Source organism: Aricia agestis, chromosome 21, assembly GCF_905147365.1.
Source record: "Aricia agestis chromosome 21, ilAriAges1.1, whole genome shotgun sequence".
In the NCBI taxonomy this organism is placed as follows: Eukaryota; Metazoa; Arthropoda; class Insecta; order Lepidoptera; family Lycaenidae; genus Aricia; species Aricia agestis.
In genome coordinates, this window is record NC_056426.1 from 3,976,407 (window position 1) to 4,004,005 (window position 27,599).

The window sequence follows — 27,599 nt, forward strand, 5'->3', positions numbered from 1 at the left end:
TTTCGGCTACTTTACAGCGGCTGTGGTCACGGGTGGACTGAGGTGACAGGCGTCCAATTCATTGAAGTTCTTCAACTACCCGAAGATTCATAAATGTTTGTTTGCGTTCCGATCTACGCAGAACGAACTCACAGTGTCTTGAAGCTGAGGTGTCCTTTTGTGCTTTACTTTGTTTATCACTGGATTCCAACTAGATGGCAGCACCCAGTCATCTTCCCGGTTAATTAAAAATTAAAAACATTTTTTATTTTTAAGTGTGATTATAACAATACTAACTGACCCGATATACGTTATTTTGCCGTAATACAAATTATTTCTAATATCAATATAATATAATTATGTACTTACATATAAAATTTTATTAAAATCGATTAAGCCGGATTGGAGGAGTACGCGCACAAACACTGTCATACGAGAATTTTATACATATAATATAGCAATATATTTTCTACATTATTATGTTCCCATTAAGACTGATCTATGTATGAAATTTGGAACGCGGGAATTCTCTTTGAAGCGATAATTAAATCTTATTGCTAGGCTAATAAGCGTGGAGCGCAGATGTAAGAAGCCGTAGAAATATAATCAGAATTCGCTAGATCTAAGAGATTTTACGAGATATTAATAAGATTAAATAACTGCAGATAGGTATTATTTTCAATGAAAAGCGGTCTCATAGATTAAATATTAATATTGCTTTTTCGTTTCGTTCGTAAAAAAAATTACATATTGTCCACTTTTTGTCTTTAATATAATTTAATGAATAATTGTCCTAAAGTAATAATAAAAGTTTATTTGTGTCGAATTAGTGAATAAGAAAAGGGGCTTCGAAACCACCGGGCAGATTTTGATTATGTTTGGCACATAATATAAAGGTAAGAACACGGATAAGATTATAAGATATAATATAGCAAGAAAATGTACGGTTCACGTGGAATATCCACGTGCAACTTCTAGCATTTTTTGTAGTGAAAACTTCTTTAGCGGCGTTGAGCACTTTTGTGGGATGGGTAAAAACTGTGAAACTCGCGTCAGATTCTGGTGCTGCCCCTCTATCATGAGCTCTTAAAGCCAGCCAGAATACTGACTGGCTCGCATTTTGGTACCATGACCTCTATTTTCCAGCCAGTCAGTGGTCACGTGACACAAAACTCACTTCTCCATTGTTAACTGAGTATTAATTTCGTATCATTTGGTATCATGACAACACTTCTGACATAAGCTCGCTTGCTTTTACGTCAAATACAGCAATTCAATAAACACCAACCAACGAGTAGCTTTTACTGAATAGTTTACATTTTAGTAATTTTATTACATACTTTTTAGTCTTAAATTATATTGCTATTTAGTTGGTTAGTTACTTAATAAGTTATATTTTAGTCTATAGCATATATTTTAGTGAAAATAATTCGTTATTAAAACCAAAAAACTAAACATTCGAAGTGTCCAAATTTTTAGAAAACGATTAAGTATTCTCAAGTTAATCACGAAGTGATACATAAGTAAAGACGTAGAGACCTTAGTAATCCATTTAGTGTTAGTGAGGTTTCAGAATAATAACATAAGTGAGGTGTAGTATATTAGTACAATATACTTACCTATATGTCTAGTCAACAATAAGGTTTGCATTTTTGCGATGAGCTAAGACTGCATTGATTTAGTACACAAGAAACACATACAAGGTATAAGGAACACAAGTGTTGTGTATAATTACTGTAAAACAAGTATGAATTTTCACCAAAAACCTACAGGTACAATCTTATAGTTGCATTGTAGGTTTTTGTGTTATTTCACAAACTATTTCCTTGTAAACCTGAAGTATTTTGGTATATGCATGATAAACACTGCACCAAAGAGGTAAATTCAATATTAAGTACTTACTTTTAACAAGAATTTTCAGAACACAACCTTTTAAACTTTAGATGTAAGTATGTATAACATGCTCCGGATAAACATTGACACACCTAAACTAATAGAAAAGTTAAATAATTGATAATATCATAGAATCCCAATTAGCTAAATTCTCATATGAGCACTTTTTCATTTATAACTTCTTCTCTTGACTACAATATGGTATTATATGATGGGAATAGTGTAAATCACTAAATTTTACTCAAAAACAAAAACCTACATTATAGTACTTTTCCAAAAAAGACTTACTTAATAAGAATTGCATAACAAACATATGGAACTTATTGTTCATAAAACATAATATTATCATAGGAACATATATTATTATGTATTACCAAAAATACTTTTGTACTTACCTCAATAATAATAATAAGTAAGTATTAGTTTTATATTAAATTAAAACTTAAAATACATGAGGACTTACTATGTACTTCTTAGGAACCTATCTTAGGAGCATTTCGTACAATCTTTTGATTGCAGTAGGTCTTTGTGTTATTTCACAAACTATTTCCTTGTAAACCATGCATGATAAACGCTGCACCAAAGAGGTAAATTCAAAGGTATTACTTTCTCATTAACAAGAATTTTGAGAACACAACCTTTGAAACTTTAGATTCATGTATATTCACGAATAAATATTAACACACACACATACACCTAAACTACTAGAAAAGTTAAATCATTGATAATATAAAATCCAAATTAGCTAAATTCTCATATGCACTTTTTCATTTATAACTTCTCTTGACTACAATATGATATAATATAAGTACAATGGGAATAGTCACTAAAACTCAAAAATATAATCCTACATTACTTATAGTACTTTTTCCAAAAAGACAACAAAAATTGCATAACAAACATACTTATTGTTCATAAAACATAATATTTTCATTGGAACTTATATTATTATTACCAAAAATACTTTTGTACCTCAATAATAATAATATTAGTTTTATATTATTACATTAAAATTTAAAATACATGAGGACTTTAGTAAGTCCTCATGTATTATACATTTTAAAAAGATGTGGTCGTTTTAGGGACCTATCAGACAGAGTGGTCATGCGTTGAAGCATTTGCGTTGGTGACTGAGGAGCAATTCTGACACATTCAGAACTCCTCCTGTGTGAGTATATAGAGATACTCACACGGGAGGCATTCTACAACATAATACAACACAAAGAACACAAAACCCTTGACCGCTCTCTGTCTGAGATATCCCAGGCAATTTCCCATAGTTGCAACTTGCAATGCAGTTTTTAATTGTTATTGGTTTGCCAAATAAAAGTCTGAAATTATAATATTGTTTTTATCTTTCATCAAAAGTTTGTATTTGAACTCCTTTAATAATAATAAATTAATATTTACACAAGGGATATTTGATTCATCTTCTTTGATTTTAAGTGACAAGACCTTGTTTAAGATTTCCGCTGTATAAATATTTTTATAAGTATAATATAAAAGAGATTTACCACTTGCCTATCTGATACTAGGTTGATAATAAGATGTAAGACAAATATAGTACCTATTGATGAAAGCTGTGTATGAATATGTATCTAAGGTAGGTATATTTAAGTGAGAAAATAAATGAAAAAACATTTAAAAACGAGTATTTATTAAATTTCTTTTAATTAAAGCTTTTGAGTGAATATATATTATCTTCCTAGGACTTTGTCATCATTACACTTGCAATTCTTTATTATAAAATGTAGTACTTATAGTATCTCATTGTTAGCAATCATCCTTTATCCTGAAAAATATTTGGTTCAGCGTACACAATACTAATAATGTAAAATGCCTTACAAGGCACGAAAAGGGGATTATTAAACTTATAAATTGCCTGTTTATGTTACAATAATACCTATTTGAAAGCTCAAAAAAACGTAGGTGTTCAAGAATGAGTTCAAGTTCAACAAACTATGTTCAGCTCATGACATCAACTCTGTTGTAATGCATGTAATTGTAATCCACAAGTTTGATGCATTTCTAAGACTTTTTTATGGTAGATTATTTAGCGTAGGTATCAAATAGGTATAGGATATAATAAAATAATAAACTTATCAATTTCTTGCATATAACTTAATCTCTTTAAACTTAATAACAATATCTAATTATCTTTTTTTTTGTCTCCTTCTTCTTCTTTTTTTTAATTGCCGACTCAGTTAGTTGCCAATGTCAGAGAATTCTTTCTCCTCTAGATCGCCATGCTTGTGATAATATAAACATGAAGGAGTGTTATTTTCTCAGTGTTTTCTTAAAGGGCTTATAAAATACCAAAAAAATATAAATAAAACCATTTACACATTTATAATAATTACCTTTAAATACAATAAATCGGTGCAAAAGTAACTATTCCTACATTGACCACGTTATATATTAGAAAATAGTATATTTTATAATAAAAAATATCATTTTTTTTTAAACTATATTTTCATCTTGATTTACAATTTTTCCGTTAGTCGTTATGGCTAAGCCATTTCAATTCCTAAAAAAAAAAACAATTCCGTGAGTCAAATTTGACGTTCGTGTTTGACATTTCTTAATCCAGTTCAGAGACAATTAATACAGGTTACAACCATTCAGAAGTAAAAGTTGTTATGATGCGAAAAAAGAACAATTTACTTTACAAGTGTTTTCTGAGCTGCGCGGATTAGCTCAGGTTTTGACAAAGTTAATGATAAGGCCCCTGATCGAAAAACCGTAAAACGGTTGGAGAGTAGTGTTGTAACATCGAAATCGATTAATCGAACAATCGATTGTTTTTTTTCGATTGTCGATATTTTTTAATCGATTGAAAGGGTTTCTATTAATTAAAAATCGATTTTCATAAAAAATGGGTTAGAAATTTAATCGATTGTAAGGGTTTCGATTAATATTGAAAAACATCGATTTTTTAAAAATCGATTTTCATAAAAAATGGGTTAAAAAAATTGTAAGGGTTTCGATTATTTAAAAAAATCAATTTTGTAAAAATCGATTTTCATAAAAAATGGGTTAAAAAAATAATGCACAACGTTAATAATCAAGTTTTCACTTCTGCCGGCACTCCCGGAGTGCAACCCGTCTTTTTTTTTTATTTATTTAAAACTTTTGCACGTTTTTGTACAAAGGCGGGCTTTATGCCTCGTGGCATTTTCTTCCAGTGAACTCACCTCGGGACCAGACTGACGTGGTGTAATGCCTGTATAGACTTTATATTTAAGTATTTCTAGCTTTTCTTAGGTCTGCGACTGCATTGCTTATTCCGGAATTCCTGTTCTGTAAGAATAATGAGAGAGTGCTCACGTAATTGAAAGAATTTTTTACTTTATTCTTACATTTTTTCAAATAAAAAATAGGCTAACTTAAATAACAAAAGTTTTTCTTTTCTTTTTTCAGCCATCGCAAAATGACTGGGTTGATTGTGTGCATAATATGAAACTTCTTAAAGCAAACTAGATCTTAAAATTAAATGAATTTAAACTCTCTAAACGCTAATATAATTTTTAAGCGAACGTAACGTAATAGTGCAATATTCTGTAATTTGAACTCTAAAAAATAACTATAAGTACCCAGGTAATAACCCAGGGCCGGATCTACCATATGGCTATTTGGGCTTAAGCCCAGGGCCCCAGGGTTCAAGGGCCTCCGCCGCCCAGCTAAGTGCCTTATCACACTGGCGATTAGCGAGCGATTTGAAAGCGACGCGACTGCGCAGCGCACACGCCGCGATTGCGCGGCGTGCACGTCGCGACAGCGCAGCGTCGTCGCGGCGTGGCGTGGACACCATTTTGTACACTCGTCTACACAGATTATTATTATATATATAATATAGTAGACTCGTCTTGGGAGTGACTTCAGAATCCATTTTGCTGCTGAGTGTCCAAAACGCCGAAGGCAAGCTGCGTGCACGCCGCGAAATCGCGGCGTCATCGCGGCGTGTGCGCTGCGCAGTCGCGTCGCTTTCAAATCGCTCGCTAATCACCAGTGTGACAAGGCCCTTAGTCAAGTCAAAAATTCGTCAATTTTTGACGAAATGCGAAAGAATTCATAATTTTATAAAATTTTTGTTGGTATCCCCGAGTATCCTACGATCAAGGTTTATTATACAATTTAGGTGTTGGTACTACGAACTGACAGTTAAATTGTAGCCCTAAGTAGTTTCAGCCCAGGGCCCCGTAAGCTCACGGTCCGGCCCTGATATAACCTACTATTTAGGACTAAGGAGCGTGCCAAATATACATAAAAAGCAGATCTTTTGCTTTATTGCATTAGGCTAGTGGAACAAAAATTCTAAATACACTTAATTAAAAAATACTCGCACTCGGGGACTGCCGCGGTAAAGCTATTGCATACCATTTTTTATCAACTTGTACAATAATTATAATTCGCATACGTCTAGTCGCACGCACACAAACACCGTGCCGAAGTCTGGCAACGCGGTCGGTGTTAGGTGTTTTACGTTACGTTTCATGATTCGGTCGTCGCGTTCAAAGCCCGCCATAAAAGCTTTGCAGAAGCTTAAAAACTCATTTTTTATTCAAAATAGTAATTTTATTCACATTTTTAACATGATGCTCATAATAGGAATAAAGTTACCTCGGACATCATTAAGGGTTTTCACTCTAAATATTTCAGCCCTCAAAGGTATTTTTATCAACCAAAGGGATCCTTGAGGCGTTTCGAAGTGTAGAAATTATTTAAATTCGGTCTCTGATCTTACATTCACCTGCTGAGAAGAGATATTTAGGGCTTTCTCCCGACACAATTGAAAAACTAATCAACACGATTTCACTAGTTTTAAATCCATACCAATATTGTAAATGTTTTTTTTTTTAATGAAATAAGGGGGCAAACGAGCAAACGGGTCACCTGATGGAAAGCAACTGCCGTCGCCCATGGACAATCGCAGCATCAGAAGAGCTGCAAGTGCGTTGCCGGCCTTTAAAGAGGGAATAGGGTAATATGGGGGGGTAGGGAAGGGAATAGCTGTTTCACGCCGGTTTTCTGTGAGAACGTGGTATTTATCCGGTCGAGCCGGCCCATTCGTGCCTAAGCATGGCTCTCCCACGTATAAGTGTTTCTGTGTGTTGGCTCTTCACGCCCAAACCGCTGAACTGTTTTTGCTGAAATTTAGTATGGAGGTATTTTCTCAAGAGTCTCAAGAAAAAGACATATGATACTTTTCACCCCGGAAAAAAATACGGTTCCCGTGCGATAAAAGATTTTTCCACAGCGGAGTTGTTGGCGTCTTCTATCAAATCAAATCAAATCAAATCAAAATTGTTTTATTTCTGAATAAATTTAAAATAAATGTTTTCAGAAAGTCCTACATGATGCCTACCACCGGTTCGGGAACTAACCCGGCGAGAAGAACCGGCGTAAGAAACTCGCACGGGGCCCACTTTTTTACCAAAAAAAGTGAGAAAAAATTAATCTTTTAAAATAAAGTTTACAATTTTGTAACTAAATATTATATACAATATCCACATACATAATTGTAAGTCCTATAATAATGAAGAAGTAGCCTTGCAAGAAGCCATCCTACTCCCAAGGTGTGCCATCGTTTATGAAATCATTGACCTTATAATAGGCTTTGGCACACAAACGTTCTTTAACTACTTTTTTAAATTTATTAATGGAAAGATTTTGAACGTTTTCTGGGATTTTGTTGTAAAGGCGTATACATAAAAGATTTACTGACTTTACTAAGTCTGATCACCGGCATATCTAGCTTGTGCTTATTTCTAGTATTCCTAGAGTGAATGTCACTTTTAACTTTAAATTTACTTATATTTTTTCTAACATATATTACATTATCCAAAATGTATTGAGAAGCAACAGTTAGAATACCAATTTCTTTAAATTTATCTCTCAGAGATTCTAAAGCAGACATTTTATAAATAGAACGTATGGCTCGCTTCTGCAGCACAAATATTGTATTAATGTCGGCAGCGTTTCCCCATAAAAGGATTCCATATGACATCCTACTATGAAAATAACTAAAATATACTAATCGTGCCGTATCTTCGTCAGAAATTTCCCTAATTTTTCTGACTGCATATGCTGCAGAACTGAGCCTACCTGCAAGATTAACAATGTGAGGACCCCACTGTAATTTACTATCAAGTGTAATACCTAAGAATACAGTGTTGTCTACCAAATTCATCTTCTCATCATTTAATACTACATTGGTTTGGACTTGCCTAACATTGGGCAAAGTAAACTTTATACATTTTGTTTTACTAGAATTTAAAAGTAAGTTATTAACATTAAACCAATGTACTATTTTTGAGAGAGCACTGTTTACCTCGTCGTAGTTCGACTGTTGTCGCTTCACTTTAAAAATAAGTGAAGTGTCATCAGCAAAAACCACTATCTCATTATTATTATCCTTAACTAGATAAGGTAAGTCATTTATATAGATGAGAAAAAGAAATGGGCCTAATATAGATCCCTGTGGAACACCTAATTCTATTTTGGTTCCTTTGGACCTTTTACTATTAACCTCAACCCTTTGAGTCCTATTTTTAAGGTAAGAAGTCAAAAGGCTGAGAGCAGAGTCTTTAATTCCGTAGTGGCGCAATTTCCTGATCAATGTAGCATGCTCAACACAATCGAAGGCTTTGGAGAGATCGCAAAAAACACCTAAGGCATCCTGCGACTCCTCCCAAGCCTCAAAAATACTGCAAAGGAGTCCTATACCAGCATCCGTTGTGGATCGACCCTTAGTAAATCCGTATTGATTATCATGTAATAAATTATTAGAATTAAAATGTACTAGTAATTGTTTTAAAATAATTTTTTCAAATATTTTACTAAAGGCCAGAAGTAATTGTTTTAAAATAATTTTTTCAAATATTTTACTAAAGAATTGATATAGGCCTGAAATTCGTGGGATCCGATTTAGTTCCGGCTTTGAATAAAGGAACAATCTTGCTATGCTTCATTAAGTCAGGAAAAACACCATTTTTTATACAGTCATTGAAAATCATTGCTAAATGAGGAGCTACGATGTCAATTATTGATTTAATAATTTTTGTGGACATGCCCCAGAGATCAGCAGTATTTTTGATACTCAACAATTTAAAGGTATCAATAATATCTCTGGGGTTAATTTCTCTAAACTTAAAATTGACATCACATTCCTTTACATTGTCTCTGAGTAGCTTTTCGGCAGCTTCAGACGAAGAATTTAAATTTTTTGTCGTTGAGACCGGAATGTCAGCAAAAAACTTTTCAAAGACCGTCGCAACTTCTTGATCATTAGTAATCTTTTTATTTTCAAAGTATAGTTCAAAATCAGAGCTACGACAGGTGACATTTCCAGTCTCACCCGCTATTACCTGCCATGTTGTTTTGATTTTATTTTTAGAGTTTTTAATTTTATTTTTTATATATAGGGCTTTAGCAGCTTTACAAACTTTTCTGAAGGTTTTTGAGTAGTTTCTAACATATGCTTTAAATACTTCACTATTGTTAATACACCTTTCATCATATAAGTCATATAATCTTTTCCTACTTATTTTTATTCCTTTTGTTGCCCAATTAATAAATTTAGTTTTTTTATTACTGTTTCTAACCGTTTTAGAAGTAAATATTGAATTAAATTGAGTTCTTATCACCTTAAATAATTTATTAAAAGCTTCATCAGAGCTATGTGAGCTGTCCAATAAATGGATATTTGAATTTAATTTACTTCTAAATTGCTCAATACGTTTTGTGGTCACAGGAATAAACACAAGATTTTTCTTCGCATCACTGTCACATTTGATATTAAAAGAGGCTATTTGTCCACAGTGATCAGAACTTAGCTTATTAATTATTTCTTCTATTAATAAAATAATCTGTTCGTGATTAACCAGGGTGCTTAGCAAATCGCGTTCGATAAATTTGAAACTATTAGACATTAAATGACATGAAATGTATGGCATTTGACAAAACGTAATGCAAGCGCTATTATTGCCTTACGGCCGTTCCCAATATTTGATCTATCTCTGGTTTTGCCCTACTAGAGATAGGAATAGCTCACATTAGACATTAGAGACATATATTTTATGTCAATTCAATGTTAGCTGCGATCGGTTGTATGTCAAACCAGAGATAGATTGAATATTGGGAACGGCCGTTACTCCATTTAATTTACCTCGTACCTACGATTAATAAAAACTATAGTACCCACGATCAAGACGATGACATTAATTGGTAAACACGGTGTCGACTTTGGTTAGAGTTTCTTGTATAAAGTCTTGTTGCATCACGATCTAAGCTAACCTTAAGGGGATGGCCCCTGAGAAAAAGATCTTGACCATACATTTACCGCGTTGCCAAGATCGCACCAAAATCCTCCTTGACTTTTTTTACTTATCTTAGTTCAAAATTGACCTAAAAAAATTCGAACGGTAAATATGTAGTTTGGCGTGTGTTTCAAATAAACGTTATTTGTAAATACTAGGGAGATACTGAATGTATGCTTGAATTTAAATAAATTGGTATTACTTCAAAAGCTGATATCATGAGTATAATAAACAAAAATAGGAAATTAATAACGGAGAAAGAAATGTTCATATGCTGAAGATTGTTGCTGTATTTTTATTATAATTTCGTAGCTTTCAAAAATGAGTTAATAAGGCCCTAAAAACGGTAAATTACGGCATCTCCGTAGGGGGAGCGTCTTAAGAAGCTACGATTTTTAGGTACTGTATAGTTCAGTAGAGCTATAACTTATTGTTAATATAAAAATACTAAAAATGCCTATATTAAGTTGACATTTTACATAATAGACCTAATTTTGTCCAATTACGCACTTCCATTACTCATTTTTAGGGCTCCGTTGTTCAGTTTTCGAAACCCTTTATGTTTGTCTTAAGTTTACCGCCCAAACAATAGCTGCATTATGCATAAATAAAAGATACTGACAAAATGCTATTATTATAAAAACACAAAATGTTTCCTATATTAATGTTTATTAAAAAAAAATGTCTAAACACGAAAAATAGTTTTTTTAAGTGTACTCCTAGGGGGTTGTTTGGTATAATTATTTCTTAAATACAACTTTTGATGTTTGTTGCTAAGATTATTTTTAAGTGTAAGATTGTAAGCGACATTTTGGTCTCTTTCGGGATGGCTAAAACTTTTAAAGTCGGACTTGGACACGAAACGTAACGGTAAATTTCTAAAAAGGAGATTATAAGATCAGGCAAATTTTTCGAGATGTGTGCTTAAAATGCATTTTTATAGTTCCCCAAAAAGATAAAAATCTGGCCCGATTAATTGTAGCATATGTAAAATCTGAATCGACGCGCCGGTATGTCTACGGAACTCTATTCCATGTTGCAACACGCACTTGGCCGGTTTTATTCGAGGCCCAGCAAATTATAATGATTGATGACTTCAAAGTTTTGACTTTATATTACGCTGATATAAAGTGAAACGCCTAAAAGGTATAAAACTTTGGAGAATTGTAAATTTACAACCATTTTGAGCGTATTATTCTAATTAAGTTTGGTATGGATCATTAGTGAATGTGCAAATGAAGGTAGCTTACAGACACTCGCAGCATCAGAAGAGCTGCATGAGCGTTGCCGGCCTTTTAAGAGGGAATAGGGTAATAGGAGAGGGAAGGGAAGGGGATAGGGAAGGGAAGGAAAAGGAATAGGGTAGGGAATTGGGCCTCCGGTAAACTCACTCACTCGGCGAAACACAGCGCAAGCGCTGTTTCACGCCGGTTTTCTGTGAGAACGTGGTATTTATCCGGTCGAGCCGGCCCATTCGTGCCGAAGCATGGCTCTCCCACGTATATATACATTATCATCATCATCATCATATCGGCCTATAGTCGTCCACTGCTGGACATAGGCCTCAGCTCTCAATGAACGCCAAGATGACCGATCTCCTGCTACTCGCATCCAACATTGGCCCGCAACTAAACGGAGATCGTCATCCCATCTACTTGGAGGTCGACCTACACCCCGACTACAAAGCAGTATTATAATATTATTTTATCTAGCATCTAGGTATACTACATTTATCTAAATTATACCTGTGCACGCCCCATCTAATATTATTTCCTATCAAATTTCTCTCCTTAGGACTGCTGGATGAAATCTCTGTGAGAAATATGTAGTAATTGTTTATTGTCTTACTTTTTGCGTATATTTTCATTTTAAAATTGTATATGCAAAAAAATTATATAAAATAGTTGAGGCGCATGATATTGTGATTTGTGATTTTTGACTCAGCGTTCACAACAGGAATCTATCAAGTGACAACTTACAAAACGCGACACTGTTCCGATATCGGTTACGCGCCGAAAAAAATAGTGCTAATCATGATTATGAATCAAAATAGGAACAGTCATACAGATTCTACTTAAAAATTGACGAAATTCGGGAAAAATAGTATCAGAAAATGATGCATAAACAGGAGGCTAAACTTATTATAATTTATAACTGATTATGTGTGTTATTTTGTTGAGGCATACCCATAAAGTTAATATAACTAGCGGAATAGAGCAAAAATCCCGAGCTGTCAAACGAAATTTCTTTGTTGGTTTCAACTGTGTGTAAAAATATATGTACACACTTACACTTAAGCATGATTGAACATGAATTCTATGATATTAAATTGTCAACGTGCGGCACGTGCTGACTGGACGTCAAAAAAAGAGTGCTGCTGTCATGTATCACACGTCTCTTTTTACCACGCAGTGCTACTGATAGTGACATCTCTCTTGCTCAGGCCTTTGTTTCTCTATTCCGCTAGGTATATTAACTTTATGGGCATACCAGGCGACAGATCACAATTAATATTTATTATTGACTTGACATAACTCGACCAAAAATGTTGGTCGCCTTTTGCCTAAGGGTCAATTCAGACCGCAACGCGACGCGTATATGCATTTTTTAAATATTTATGGATTTGACAGACTCGCAATTTCACGCAATTAAAATTTGTCAAATCCATACAATTTTAGAAATGCATCTACGCATCGCGTCGCGGTCTGTATGGCCCTAAGTCGAATAGTTTCAGTGTGACAGACGGCAGACCCTCTTTCTCTGGGCAATCATAACCAACATAAGGGCCAGGCCACAACACTGCATTGCGGCGTCGTATCGCAAAAACAACATCGCACAGAAATGCGATGCGATGTCGCAACGCAAAAATTTAATCGGAAATGTCGCTGACGCATCGCAAATTTCCACGATGCGTTCTACGACGTCGTAGGTTTTTACGATGCGGCGCCGCAACTGAGTTTTGTGGCCTGGCCCTAACACCTTCCAACTCGTTTCGGTGTAACCTGACCCTCAAATTCAATAAGGTGCAAAACTTAATTAATTTGAAATTTACCTCTCACTAGTTAACTTTATAGTTAGAGAGTTTAACTCCCAGTTACATTAACTTAGTTAAATATTAAACTGCTCAGTAACAAGATAATCTTGTTACTTAAGTAGATTAAAAGCGAAATTAATTTTAAAACTTTCTTGATGACAATGTAAAGAAAAAACACACCATGGCTGGCTTGATTTATAACAAATTTTGGGCGCTTATTGGGAAGGCCTGAGAATTTACTAAAATCAATTTTTTTATCAAAAAGACGTATGTATGTTTTTATGTTTGTGATCGCATGTCTCCGGAACTACTAGGTATTTTTCAACTTAGGGAATACTGCAAGTTTAATCGAAATCGGTTCAGTAGTTTTTGAGATAAGAAATTTTTATTCATAATTATATGCAATTTTGAAGTCGGTTATAACTTTTTAAAATACTATTATTTGTCCTAACTTTAACATTGTGGTGGTACCTACAATTTGCCTAACATTCCTGCATCGCGCTATCGAAGTTTTCTGAGAACATCGGTATATATAGTACGACAGCTGAAATGTATCACGTGGGCTTCGGCCTGACCGAGCATAACACCTCGCTCGGTCGGAAGATCTTCCTTTGTGGCGGCCACGCATCATATCACACAACATAATTCATACAGTGAAAATATAATATACAATTAGACGGTAAATACTTATGTATACAGCAAAACAATGCCGGGTCAACTAGTAATGTTATGAAATCGCTGGGAAACGGAATGTACGTACATTTGGATGCGAAAAATTCTCTATTACATTTTCCGATAGTATGGACTCTCGGGATATTGCATTGCTGGCGCAGCTGGCGCACTGCTCATACCAGAACATCATCATCATGGTCTCGTTAACAACCGGCGTGAAAACCGATGACCATAAAAAAACTGGTTTATACGGAGATGGCAAAAATGGTCGCGCCGATTACAACAATTTTTGGCACACGTATAACATACTCAAATATTATCAAAATCACAGACATCGACTTTCTTCTTAATATTGTATAGCTTTTATCATGGGATATGAGCGCGGCGATCGAATGAAGAAATTACGTAACGAAAAACAACTAACATTCATCTAAGGGTCAATTCAGACCACAACGCGACGCGACTTCAAATTCCGTGAGAACTGAGACGTCATGCAAATCTGTCAATTTAATACAAATTTTGAAATGTGCCTATCAACGCGTCGCGTTGCGGTCTGGATTGACCCTTAATTGCACGTAGCTTTATAACATTCTCAAATATTATCAAAATCGGGGACATAGACTTTATTTCCTGTCCGTTTGGCGTGGAATGACCCTATTGTTAAATAATATACGTCATGTTCTTATGTTAATATACAAACAATAATCATTTATTCAAAACTAGCGACCCGCCCCGGCATCGCACGGGTATAAAATATATAGCCACTGAAAAAAATATTAAAATCGATAGCCTATGATCCTTCACGTGGCCTACTTCTTATTTGTGCCAAATAACATAACAATTGCTCCAGTAGTTCGCGAGATAAGCCCTTTCAAATAATTTCCCCCGTTTTTTTCACATTCTCCTATTGGTCTTAGCGTGATAAAATATGTATACGCCTATAGGCTTCCTAAATAAATGGGCTATCTAAAACTGAAATAATTTTTCAAATCGGACCAGTAGTTCCTGAGAAAAGCACGTTCAAGTTAGCCCTTTCAAATAATTTTCCCCGTTTTTCCACATTTTCCTCTATTTCTTCGCTCCTATTAGTCTTAGCGTGATAAATATAGCTTATAACCTTCCTCAATAAATGGGCTATCTAACACTGAAAGAATCAACAAAATCCTTTGCGTGATTTAAAAGATTAAAGGGAACAAAGGGACATGAACGTTGGTTTGTCAACTGCCTAGGAATCAATTTTCTCGATGATACATAATATTATATTAAGAGGGCGACTAACGCAAAAAATCAAACATCGTCCTTCTCTCTTCACACTCACGCCCGTCTTTCATATGCCAGGTGAAAAGACTACGCGGATTCATCGCAAATTAGTTTTTTCTCAATAACTCGACTTTGTTTTATAATATGTATTTTTTTTTAATGAAATAAGGGGGCAAACGAGCAAACGGGTCACCTGATGGAAAGCAACTTCCGTCGCCCATGGACACTCGTAACATCAGAAGAGCTACAGGTGCGTTACCGGCGTTTTAGAGGGAATGGGGTAATAGGGGAGGGTAGGGATAGGAAGGGAAGGGAATAGGGGAGGGTAGGAAAGGGAATAGGGTAGGGGATTGGGCCTCCGGTAAACTCACTCACTCGGCGAAACACAGCGCAAGCGCTATTTCACGCCGGTTTTCTGTGAGGACGTGGTATTTCTCCGGTCGAGCCGGCCCATTCGTGCCGAAGCATGGCTCTCCCACGTCAAAACCTCTAGCCTCTCACTATTTTTGGTTTACTCGAATTGTTAAATGAAGTATACGAGTAACGTAAACTTTTTGAAGCTGATAAATATTCAAGTAACAAATTGCTTGAATTGAAATGATAAAACTTTGAGCCCTCGGAGGGAAAAGTTTGTACACACATTTTCTGACTCTCCTAATCTGTTTTTGTGTTTGGGAATTTTCAAGTGACGCTTCAATCTTTCTTCCGGGAACCTTATCTAGGAACTTCTGACAGCTTATTTTAAGAACTGGATTTTCCCTAAAGTAAAGCTCTCAGGAACTGTTACTTTTGTGGACAATATTCCCTATCTTTGCCACGTCCGTAAATTGCGTGAGACGTTTTTGAAGATTTTCCTCCATGCCAAGATTTGGTGAACGCCTCTTAAGACGCTCTCCCTACGGAGATGCCGTAATTTACCGTTTTTAGAGCCTAATTAACTCATAATTTGAAAGCTTCAAAATTATGATAAAAATACAGCAATAATCTTCAGTATATGAATATTCCTTTCTCCGTCTATTTTTGTTTATTATACTCATGATATCAGCTTCCAAAGTAATACCAATGTATTTAAATTCAATCATACATTCAGTATCTCCCAACTATTTATAAATTACGTTTATTTGAAACACACGCCAATAGATAGACAATTTCACTAACTACCTATATATTTGCCGTTTAATTTTTTTTTACACCAATTTTGAACTGTGTTAAGTAAAAAAATAAGTTTTTAGTACGATCTCGGCAACACGGCAAATGTATGGTCAAGGTCGTTTGCTTAGGGGATGGCCTTAAGGGTCAATTCAGACCGCAACGCGACGCTTAGATGCATTTCTAAATTTGTCTGAATTTGAAAGATTTGCAAGACGCGTCACGCAATTGACGTGGGAGAGCTATGCTTCGGCACGAATGGGCCGGCTCGACCGGAGTAATACCGCGGACTTACAGAAAACCAGCGTGAAACAGCGCTTGCACTGTGTTTCGCCGAGTGAGTAAGTTTAGCGGAGGCCCAATCCCCTACCCTATTCCCTACCCTACCCTCCCCTATTCCCTCTTAAAAGGCTGGCAACGCACCTGCAGCTCTTCTGACGCTGCGAGTGTCCATGGGCGACAGTAGTTGCTTTCCATCAGGTGACCCATTTGCTCGTTTGCCCCCTTATTTCATAAAAAAACAACTGTCAAATTCATACTAATTTATGTCGCGTCGCGCCTTGCCTCGCCTCGTCGTGTTGCAGTCTGAATTGACCCTAATACTTCGCGTGATTCGTAGACACTTCCTTATTGAATATATAATATTTTCTCGTAACATAATATTATTGTAATTTGATGATTACATCATGCATTAATGTCCGGTTTCCGTAGATTTTTTACAGGGGTTTATCTAATTAACTTCGTCATTGTTTGCCGAATATTTTGACCGTAGCCAATCAAAAGCACTAATTAAATATTACTATTTCAATCAAAAAATTCAGTTTCATGATTATTTTTATATTTTACGAGCTTTTGCCCACGGCTACCATCTACCTGCATGCCAAATTTCAGCCCGACCCGTCCAGTGGTTTGGGCTGTGCGTTGATAGATCACCATGTCAATCAGTCACCTTTGAGTTTTATATATAAAGATTAAAAATATAAAAATATATAACATACTAGCAGCAGCTGTCCCGGCAAACGTTTCTTTGCCATATAAAGTATTTCCCCCGTATTATTTCATTGAAGTGACTAAATAAGTATGTCACCATGGCAACGTCCATCGCTATCCCGTCGCACAAACAATGGTCGCCGTCAGTCTCGAGTTGTAATAATTTACTATTATTTTTTCAACAAATGCACTTATCAATATAATGAGTACCCAGTAGCCGATTTTCAGACCCACTGAATATGCATATAAAATTTGGTTTTAAATCAATAAAGCCGTTTCGAAGGAATACGCGACCTAACATTATGACACGAGAATTTTATATATAAGATTAATGTCTATGGACTTTTCGACCTTATTTTTTTTTTGTCTGTTTAGTAAAAATTTGTTCGTACCAAGGATATAATATTTAAAGTTTATATTAATCAATTTTTTAGTAAATAAGATGCAAATTGTTTGTGCGTTTTAAGTTTAAAGTTTTTCTTGATCTAATTTATTCAGTAAATAAGTCAGTAGTTTCTGAGTTTTGGCATCCAGATAAAGACCTTTACTTTCAAACTTAGTTGCCCCTTAAAAGTTCCGGGACGCGCCCCTAACCTTGACACGACCCTGCTCGTGGCAGACGGGGTGACGCCGCCACTGCGCTGCCAAAACGTAGCACGAGTTTTCAGTTCGATGGCTAGGGCTGTCACAAATCATACGAGTAACTTAAGGTTTTTGGTTTTAGATTATTAACGACAATCATTGTGTGTCTGTCTGTCTGTTATCTTTTCACGAAAAAACCGCTGAACGGTTTAGCTGAGTATGGGGATACATTGAGTCTCCAAAAAGGGCATAGGGTATTTTTTATTCTCGGAATCGTACATTTCATACGGCTCCCGCACGATTTCATTGTTTATTATTATTCGTATATTCGTTTGTATTTGTGTCTGTAAGTTAATAAAAAAAACTTTATCACTTATTTTTAAAAACTTTACTTACAAATTATACAACTTATTAAAAAATAACAGCTACTTCTTATAGACTAAAACAAGAAGTAGTCTTAGTAGAATTCTTAGGATTAGTAGGATTCTAGCCGTTAGGCTGGTTTTATCGTTAAGAGGAGTCCACACCGCGGTTTTTCCATACAAACGTTGTCCCTTGTTTCCTCCCTGGATAATGCCGGTAAAGTTATGATTTTTTTCCTGAATATCTATGGCCACTATTAGCATGTTCCTATGTTTTCTTTTTTTTCATAGTTTTATTATTAAAAAAGATAAGAACGTCCAAAAACCCAAAAAAATGGCCAGATTTTTCTCTGTGTTCAAACACCCAGAAAACAAAATTGGCTAAAATATACAAAAAAAAATTAAAACACAGGAACACAGCTCAAGCCTTGCTTTAATTCTTAATGAAAGAGGTACTTAAATCGGTTAAGTTTTGGAGAAGGAATCAGCGGACAACGAATCGAAGATTTCCGTATCCTTTGTTAGAACTTTTGTCGTGTTGTCTCTATCGCGCTCTGCGGTGGGAGACTTGAGATTGGTGAGACAGCAATACATTTTCAAATACATATTTTCAATTTCTCTCGCCCCTGATGGCCTCTTAAGAGCCCTAAAAATCAAACATCCTCCTTCTCTCTTCACACTCACGCCCGTCTTTCATATGCCAGGTGAAAAAGGACGACGCGGATTCATTGCCAAATTGGTTTTTTCTCAATAACTCAATAAATATACCACATTTTACAATCCGCTAGGTCGTAGGTTTCTCAATGATAGAATTTTATACAATGTGTTAAAATAATAATTTAGTTCAATGCACGGTTGTAGCAATAAATGAAAAATTCGTGAAAATTAGATGCATCTTTGTGATTTTTTTCTATCGAGAAAATTTTAAGATATCGTGGTTTTGCTCAGATCGAATTCTTGGAAATATAATGTAGTATCTAATTTTAGAAAATGAAACAATTCGGGGCTTCTTATTAAGTATAAAAATGAATTATAAAATCGAAACTTTTGCGTTAGTCGCCCCCTTAAGAGCTCACCTGACTCTAAAAATCAAACATGGACGATGTTTGATTTTTCTATCTCTTTTTTCTATTCTCTCTTCACACTCACGCCCGTCTTTCATATGCCAGGTGAAAAAGGACGGCGCGGAATCATCGCCGAGTTAGTTTTACTTGAATAAAAGACGAACTATAATGATTATGAAAAGAGTGTTTTGAGCTAATTTAGGTTTTATCAATACCTTTTTAGATATTAAAAAATATTAAAGAAAAGACAGCAAACTTCGAAGATCCAAGCAAAAATGTGTCTAAAACAAGGTTTTTTGTAAAAAAGAAACTATCGAACATTTTTTGAGTAATCGTGTTTTCGTCTTGAGCATTTGATCTTTATGAACTGAAGTTAATTGTGTCAAAAAATCAGTTTTCTAGACCTTACAGATTTTGAGATCTAGGTTAAAATATGTAGTCAAGTTAGGGTCATAATATGGGCTCTTAAGCGTTTCGGCACTCGAACGATCGAACGCGCGGCGCTCCAACGGCGCTGCAGTAACTCTTAAGAGGATACAACAGGGGCTAGAGAAATGAAAAAAAAGTACGTGTAATATCTATAGCTGTCTCCCTTACCTCAAGCCTATACCGCAGAACGCGATAGAGACAACTGCAGAAAATCCAGAAAATCCTTCTCCAAAACTTAACCGATTTAAGTACTTTTTTCATTAAAGATTAAAAAAAGGCTTGAGCTGTGTTCCTATGTTTTGCTTTTTTTGTATAATCTAGCCAAATCTGTCTTCTGGACGTTTGAACACAGCGGAAAATCTGGCCATTTTTTTGGGTTTTTGAACGTTCATATCTTATTTAATAATTAAATTATGAAAAAAAAGAAAACATAGGGACATTGTATTAGTGGCCGTAGATATTTAGAAAAAAATTATAACTCTACTAGCATTATCCAGGGAGGAAACAGGGGACAACGTTTGTATGGAAAAAAGGGCGGTGTGGAATCCTCTTAACGATAAAACCAGCCTTACATATTATTATTCATAATATCATAATATGCAATACTACCATCGAAGAAATTGATTCCTAGGCAGTAGGCAGTTGACGGACAGTTGATTTAAGGCTTATGTCAATTAAATGTTTAGCTGTGATCGGTCGGATGGGTTTGACATAACGCGACCAAATTACTTAGGTCCGCCATCTGCCCAGGAACCTACTTCTCTGATAGTACAAAGCAGGCTTGCAATGGACCATTACAACGCAAGACTATCATGAACGGCAAGTGACCTAGACATTTGAGCGTCTAATAATAAAACACGTCCAATTTTCCCAACCTTGATGGCGAGGGCTGAAGAGCAGAGCCAAATTGCCGCACGTCGCGTCGGTGCATAGGGCTGACACCAGTCAGTTTTATTAACTAGATGACGTTTCGTTAAGAAGATGACGTAGAAATTCATTTTTCGGGGGTAAAAAGTAATATATGATGTCCTTTCCCATGTCCATCTCCGTCTACTGCAGGAAATTTTGACTGTTGCTTTCAATTACCAGACACCCTAGTTAGAGTCAATTCAGACCGCAATGAGACACACAGATGCATTTCTGTATGGAATTGACAGACTTCAATTGCGTGAGACGTCATGCAAATCTGTCGATTCAATACAAATTTAGATATTCATCTACGCGTCGCGTTGCGGTCTGAATTGACCCTTAGGCCTTAAACCTTGTGTTGAATTGACAGACTTGCATGACGTCCCACGGAATTGAAGCCTGTCAATTTAGAAATGCATATCTATTATATCTACGTGTCACGTTGCGGTCTGAATAGACCCTTAAGCACATTCCCACACCGTAGGTAAAACTTTTTCCAAATCAACTAGTATTTCACTAAAAACTTAACCCATTATGACGTAAGCTTGTGACATTTTTGGCTCGTGTTAAATATTAAAGTTCAAGGCCAAAACGCAGATATATCATTGAGATTTATAACAGCTAAATGGAACACTTTCATGAATTATTTCAACCAATATTGGGATATTGAAATGGTTTTGGGTAATAAATTACTTGTAGTACTAATATACTCCGATTTTCTATAGCTATAGGTACACGTGCCGATAAAACTGCACAGTTAAGTCACATATTAAATTTATATCCATACTAATTAGTAATTACTAATATTATAATACGAATGTGTCTGTCTATCTGTCTGTCTGTTACCTCTTCACGCCCAAACCGCTGAACCGATTTGGTATGGAGGTACTTTGAGTCCCGGGAAAGGATTTTTTATCCCGAAAAATGAATGATTCCCGCGCACTATACGAATTTAGGCACAACGGATAAATTGCGAGTGTTATCTATATACATATTATAAAACAAAGTCGCTTTTTTCCCTCATGTCCCTTTGTTCCCTTTAATATTTAAAACTACGCAATGGATTTTAATGATTCTTTCAGTGTTAGATAGCCCATTTATCGAGGAAGGCTATAGGCTATATTTTATCACGCTAAGACTAATAGGAGCGAAGAAATAGAGGAAAATGTGGAAATAACGGGGAAAATTATTAGAAAGGGCTAATTTGAACGCGCTAATCTCAGGAGCTACTGGTCCGATTTGAAAAATTCTTTCAGTGTTAGATAGCCCATTTCTTGAGGAAGGCTATATTTTATCGCGCTAAGACTAATAGGGGAATGTGGTAAAAACGGGGGAAATTATTTGAAAGGGCTTATCTCGCGAACTACTGGAGCAATTTTTATAAAATTTGGCACAGATAAGAAGTAGATCACGTGAAGGAACATAGGCTATCGATTTTAATAATTTTTTCAGTGGCTATTTATATTTTATACCCGTGCGAAGCCGGGGCGGGTCGCTATCTAGTATAAAATAATATTAATTTATTAGCAGACACAGCAGACATTGTTTTACTTTTTAGTGTTTTTACGCAATTATCTATGGATATATTTTGTATGAATAAATAATATGAAAGGTAAACCATCTATCTGCATATGAATTCATTTATCTCATAGTACATATTACTTTTACTCTATGTAACAATTAGTATGTTCCGAGGAGACGCAAGTGGACTGTATTATATCAATTATTAGTATATTATCAATATTGTTGTGTTGTGTGTGTATGTCTATAACAGGCATTACAATATGTACAACAATTTAAAATAATATAAATTACACCAAAAAACCAATACAGAGCGGGGTTAAATGGTCACATTTAGCAATTCCTCTCAATCAATTCAGCAAATGAATTGTCAAAACTGTCAAACTGACAAATGTCAAATCAGTACAAAAATACAGAAATGAATTGCAAGCAGAGTTGCATTTTGCGATTTTAGAAAAATGAATCATGTTATGATTCATATCATGATTCTTCAAAGCGACCATTTTAGCCCCGCAGTACTGATACGAGTTTACCAAACATTTGACAGCGACTACGCAAAAGGTTGTAACGCCAAAAACATAATTTTACAGGATAGCGAGCTTTGCTGTGCATGATGTATGGAATACTTAATGGCATAGTTTACATGATTCCATTCGTCTATTACATAATATCTCTATAAATAATATAATATAAATTATTATAATATGAAGGTTTGGATTATATAGCTATGTTGTTCTTAAAACAAAGATTTCTATGAGGTTTTCGATATTTTATTTGCTGCTAGGGGGCAGACCCTACTCAGTACTCACACGAAGCGTCGCTTGGTGGACTCGTGTTTTCAATATAAATGTCAATAAGATTTTTCTCACATATTATACTACTAGCCACCTGCCACTAGATGGAGTTATTTAGTTGTAGAGTCTTTCGTGTCAAACAGGTGTCAGATATTACGAATTTCAAACCCACACTGGGCAAAAAAGAAAAACTATTTTTTTCCAAAAACTATTTTTGGACAAAAAAACATTTACTTAATTTTGTTTCATAAAAACGGGTTACGAGTCTTTGCGTGGTCTTTGTCGATATATTTGTTTTAACTCTGAGAGGATGAGTGGTCGAGCTTAAACAAAAATCGTTTAATTTTTAATTGGATTCCTAAAGGGATCCGATAAAAAAGTTCCGTGTGATTTTAATCTGTATTGGAAAAATAAATATGTTAATGTCTGTATGCGTGTAATTGATATAATATTATTGAAATAGATATTAAGATATCAAGTCATTGTTAGACTAGGTTTCTATTGCCGCTGAGCTAAGGGCGCCTTTTCCTATCATGCATGTCATCGCCCGCGCGCGGTCCGCATGCAAGTTGCCCGCCTATCATATTATACATAATAATATTTTTTTTGTCATGCGGGCAACGAGCGCGGCCAGCAGCATGCGAATCTGTTCCGCATGCGGGTGACAACACGCAAGACAGGAAAAGCGCCCTTATACCTGGGTTACACGGTGCGAGCTGACATGCGAGCTGGCCTAGTCAGTAACTGAAGTGCAGCTACTTGCACCATGTGACCGCATCATACAAATTACTTTACCGCCTCCGTGGTCTAGTGGTATAGAGTGCGGCTCTTGACTCGGTGGTCGTGGGTTCGATTCCTGCGTTGGAAACATGTTATTTACAAGTTTGGTTAGGACAATGCAGGCTGATCACCTGATTGTCTGACAAGTAAGATGATCCATGCGTCGGATGGGCATGTAAAAAGTCGGTCCTGCGCCTGATCTCTCGCCGGTCGTGTCGGTCTTCCGTCCCACTGGGTTATGAGAGTAAAGGAATAGAGAGAGAAAGCGTCAAAACTAGCGCGCTTGAATGAATGGAGATTTCGAGCGCGCGAGTTTTGACGCTACGTTATAATGAATGAACTAGCGCGCTTGAAAGAATCGAGATTTCATTCGTTATAACGTAGCGACAAAACTAGCGCGCTTGAAAAATGTAGCATATTCCATATAGCGTGTTATGAAAATATAGCCGTTAGGAACACCACTGATACGAGTTACTATTGTGTGCGAGCGAGTCAGTAACTACAACATTTTTGTTTTCGCTCGCCACTTGCCTTCCCTCACCATAGATATGTCGCAGCCGACTGGTTTAAATAGCCGTTCAATCAAACAGCTAGCCCTTTGACTGAACAACGCCATTCAATCACACGGATATACGTCGTTTAGCCGACTTGTTGACTACAACGTTCAACACTACAGCTAGACGACGCTTAGTCAACTGGTTTAATGGCAAATTAACTAGGGCGACCATTAGCTTAATATATTGTAATTTGGGAGAATAGGAAAACTTTTTGTATTTTATTGAAAGATTATTCTCGGATTAAGTTTAAGGGGTGACCAAAAGTTTAATGCAATAAGTAAAAATAAAAAAATCTGAGGCGTGTTTTGTGGCGGTCGCCGGCGGCTGCCGCAGCACAGTCACAGTTCTAACCTAACCGACTTTTGGACTTTCTGGATTGTATTTGTTTTTGTTTTGGCGGGGGGCTGCACCCCCCGGGCCTCCCTTTCGGCTGATGACGGTCGCCGGCTGCTGCCGCAGCACGCTCGCTGCGCTCGCTCGGCTCCCTCTGTGTTGTGGTCTAAGTTCTAACCTAACCAAACCAACTTTTCGACTTTTTGGATTGTGTTTGTTTTTGTTTTGACGGTGGGCTGCGTCCATCCATTTCATAATCCCGAAATTTCTCCTCGAATATTTGTTGAAATTTTGATTCACTCGTATATGCCTCTACAATTTTTGTCTTTTTAATAACACTTGTAACTTTTATTAACTACTTTTTTTCCGAAAAACAACCACAAACACCAACAAACACCTGCTAGTTGACGCCATATTGTAAATAAAACGCACCTAGCGCCGCAGCGGTGCGCGCTGAACTACTTCAATTAGACGGCGGCTTTTGAATCAGCTGTAGTGTTGAACGTTTTGAGCGACTAAAATATTCAATATAAAAGCTAGACGTGTGATTGAATGGCGTTGTTCAGTCAAAAGGCTAGCTGTTTGATTGAACGGCTATTTAAACCAGTCGGCTGCGACAGATATACAACTTGAATAGGCTATGTAATTGTGATATTTCCTATCTAATGCGACGCCAACAGCTGTCAACAGCGAGCATGGTATGGACCAGTGAAGGCGAGTCGAATTGCTCTCCTGCGAGTACACTGGCGCAGTAGCTACCTACCGTCACTTCAGCTGCTTGCACTGTGTAACCTATATCGTGTAGTGTCTAAACACACTATGCCGAATTTCCGCAGCGGAAGTTCGGCTTGATTCTGCCTGCAATGTATTTTAAATTACCGATGATACACCATGCCGAAATTCCGTTGCGTTATGTTGTATGCGTTTGACATTGCTGACGTAATCATGCGGAATTTCCGCCGCGGAACTTCGGCATAGTGTGTTTAGAATCTTAGTTACGATAATTAGGTAAGCCCGACCTAATTATCGTAACTAAGATTTAACCCGACAAAATTATGACCGAATTATTATTACAAGTGGGTTGGTACTAAGTTATATTAGAGATATTTGTCGAGGATAATCTAGGTTTATTCTTAGCATTACTAGGTATCATAACACTCACCTTAGCTCAGTAACTGTAACCCTTCATAAAGGTCGAGTAGATGAGAAGTACTTCTAAGAATGTAAGTCTCTTTGTTTAAAGTAATACTTATGCTTACTCGACTACGCCAAAGCCTGTAGGGTAATGATTTTTTAATTAATGTTATGTTTGTGTTTACGCCTAAGCTACTGATCCCATTAATTAATGTCGAATGAGATGTCAGCAATGTCTGACTGAGATTTATTCTATTATACTTTATACTTTTTATAAATTGTACCATTGAAGAAATTGATTCCTAGGCAGTTGATGGACCTTCGCAATTTTTTTTTAATGAAATAAGGGGGCAAACGAGCAAACGGGTCACCTGATGGAAAGCAACTTCCGTCGCCCATGAACACTCGCAGCATCAGAAGAGCTGCAAGTGCGTTGCCGGCCTTTTAAGAGGGAATAGGGTAATAGCGGAGGGTAGGGAAGGGAAGGGAAGGGAATAGTTGAGGGTAGGGAAGGGAATAGAGTAGGGGTTAGGGGGTTGGGCCTCCGGTAAACTCACTCACGCGGCGAAACACAGCGCAAGCGCTGTTTCACGCCGGTTTTCTGTGAGAACGTGGTATTTATCCGGTCGAGCCGGCCCATTCGTGCCGAAGCATGGCTCTCCCACGTATCAATCATTTGGTCGGGTTATGTCAATTCAATGTAAGGGTCAATTCAGACCGCAACGCGACGAGGCGAGATACGGCGCGGCATAAATTTGTATCGATTTGACAGATTTGAATTGCGTGAAACGTCTTGCGAATCTGTCAAATCCATATATTATAAATTTAGAAATGCATATCTACGCGTCGCGTTGCGGTCTAATACAACCCTAAGTTATAATAGCGATCTGTCGGCTGCAAACTAAGCCGGCAGATCATTACTATAACGCGACCAAATTACGTAGGTCTGCCGGCAGATCATTGCTGTAACGCGACAAAATTACGTAGGTCTGCCACCTGACTACGAATCAAATTCTCTGTTAGTAAATGCAAAAGTTTTGCCGTCCCTCTGTTAACTATTTACTAATAAGAAGCTACATAAATTTTGAACATCATATAACTTAAAATTCCCGGAAAAGATATCGCAGGTTTAGCATGAGATACAGTCGAAGTATTGTATTGGCATCAGATTTAAAATATCTGGTATATTTTTAAAGAAGGCTTACCCTCGTTACCGTGCCCTCGTAGCCCGGATTCTAAGATAGATATGAAAAATAAACTCGTTCAATACTGTGTATTTACCAGATTAAGGGCTTGTAACCTGTTCCACCACTTCCCGATATAGTGCTGGATAGGCTATCCTATATTTTTGACAGATCCTCCATACGTCATCTGTCAAGTTAAGTTGTGGATGGCCTATCCGGCACTTATCAGGAAGTGGTGAAATAGGCCCAAAGTCTCGATTCATATGCGTGCTTAGTTTGGCGGCCATACGGCGAGATCACAAGCAATTGTATATAAATGACAGCGCGACCGCGACATTATCTATATATATATATATATATATACTATATATATATTATTAATACGTGAGCCAAAAACTTTGTATCCCTGTTGACGAAAAATGGGGAAACGTAGGTGAATGAAATTTTGCACAGTTATAGTTTATATGGTGAAGGAGTGCATCGAGCTAATATTATACTATTAGACAATGCTTACACGGCCAGTCTGAGATCAGCTGAGTCCCAGAGACGAGAGTTGAAAAAAATATGATAAGGCAATATTTTTTGTAAAATATAGGTAGTAGTCCTAATGTCGTTGAAACTAAGGTCGAATTTCGATCATTGGGCGATCTCTAGT

At 36.3% G+C, this 27,599-nt stretch overlaps 2 long non-coding RNA genes across 2 annotated transcripts; one reads left to right on the forward strand and one right to left on the reverse strand.

Annotated features, from left to right (window-relative positions):
- Window positions 1–260: 260 nt before the first annotated feature.
- On the reverse strand, window positions 261–5,551 carry LOC121737806. Its single transcript, XR_006037193.1, has 3 exons — window positions 5,478–5,551; window positions 738–744; window positions 261–271 (listed from the first exon to the last, which is right to left on the reverse strand). It is a non-coding gene; the product is annotated as an uncharacterized LOC121737806 (long non-coding RNA).
- A 407-nt stretch (window positions 5,552–5,958) lies between these two features.
- LOC121737780 lies at window positions 5,959–27,552 on the forward strand. The gene is made up of 3 exons (XR_006037189.1): window positions 5,959–6,032; window positions 13,761–13,775; window positions 27,540–27,552. It is a non-coding gene; the product is annotated as an uncharacterized LOC121737780 (long non-coding RNA).
- The last annotated feature ends 47 nt before the right edge of the window (window positions 27,553–27,599 follow it).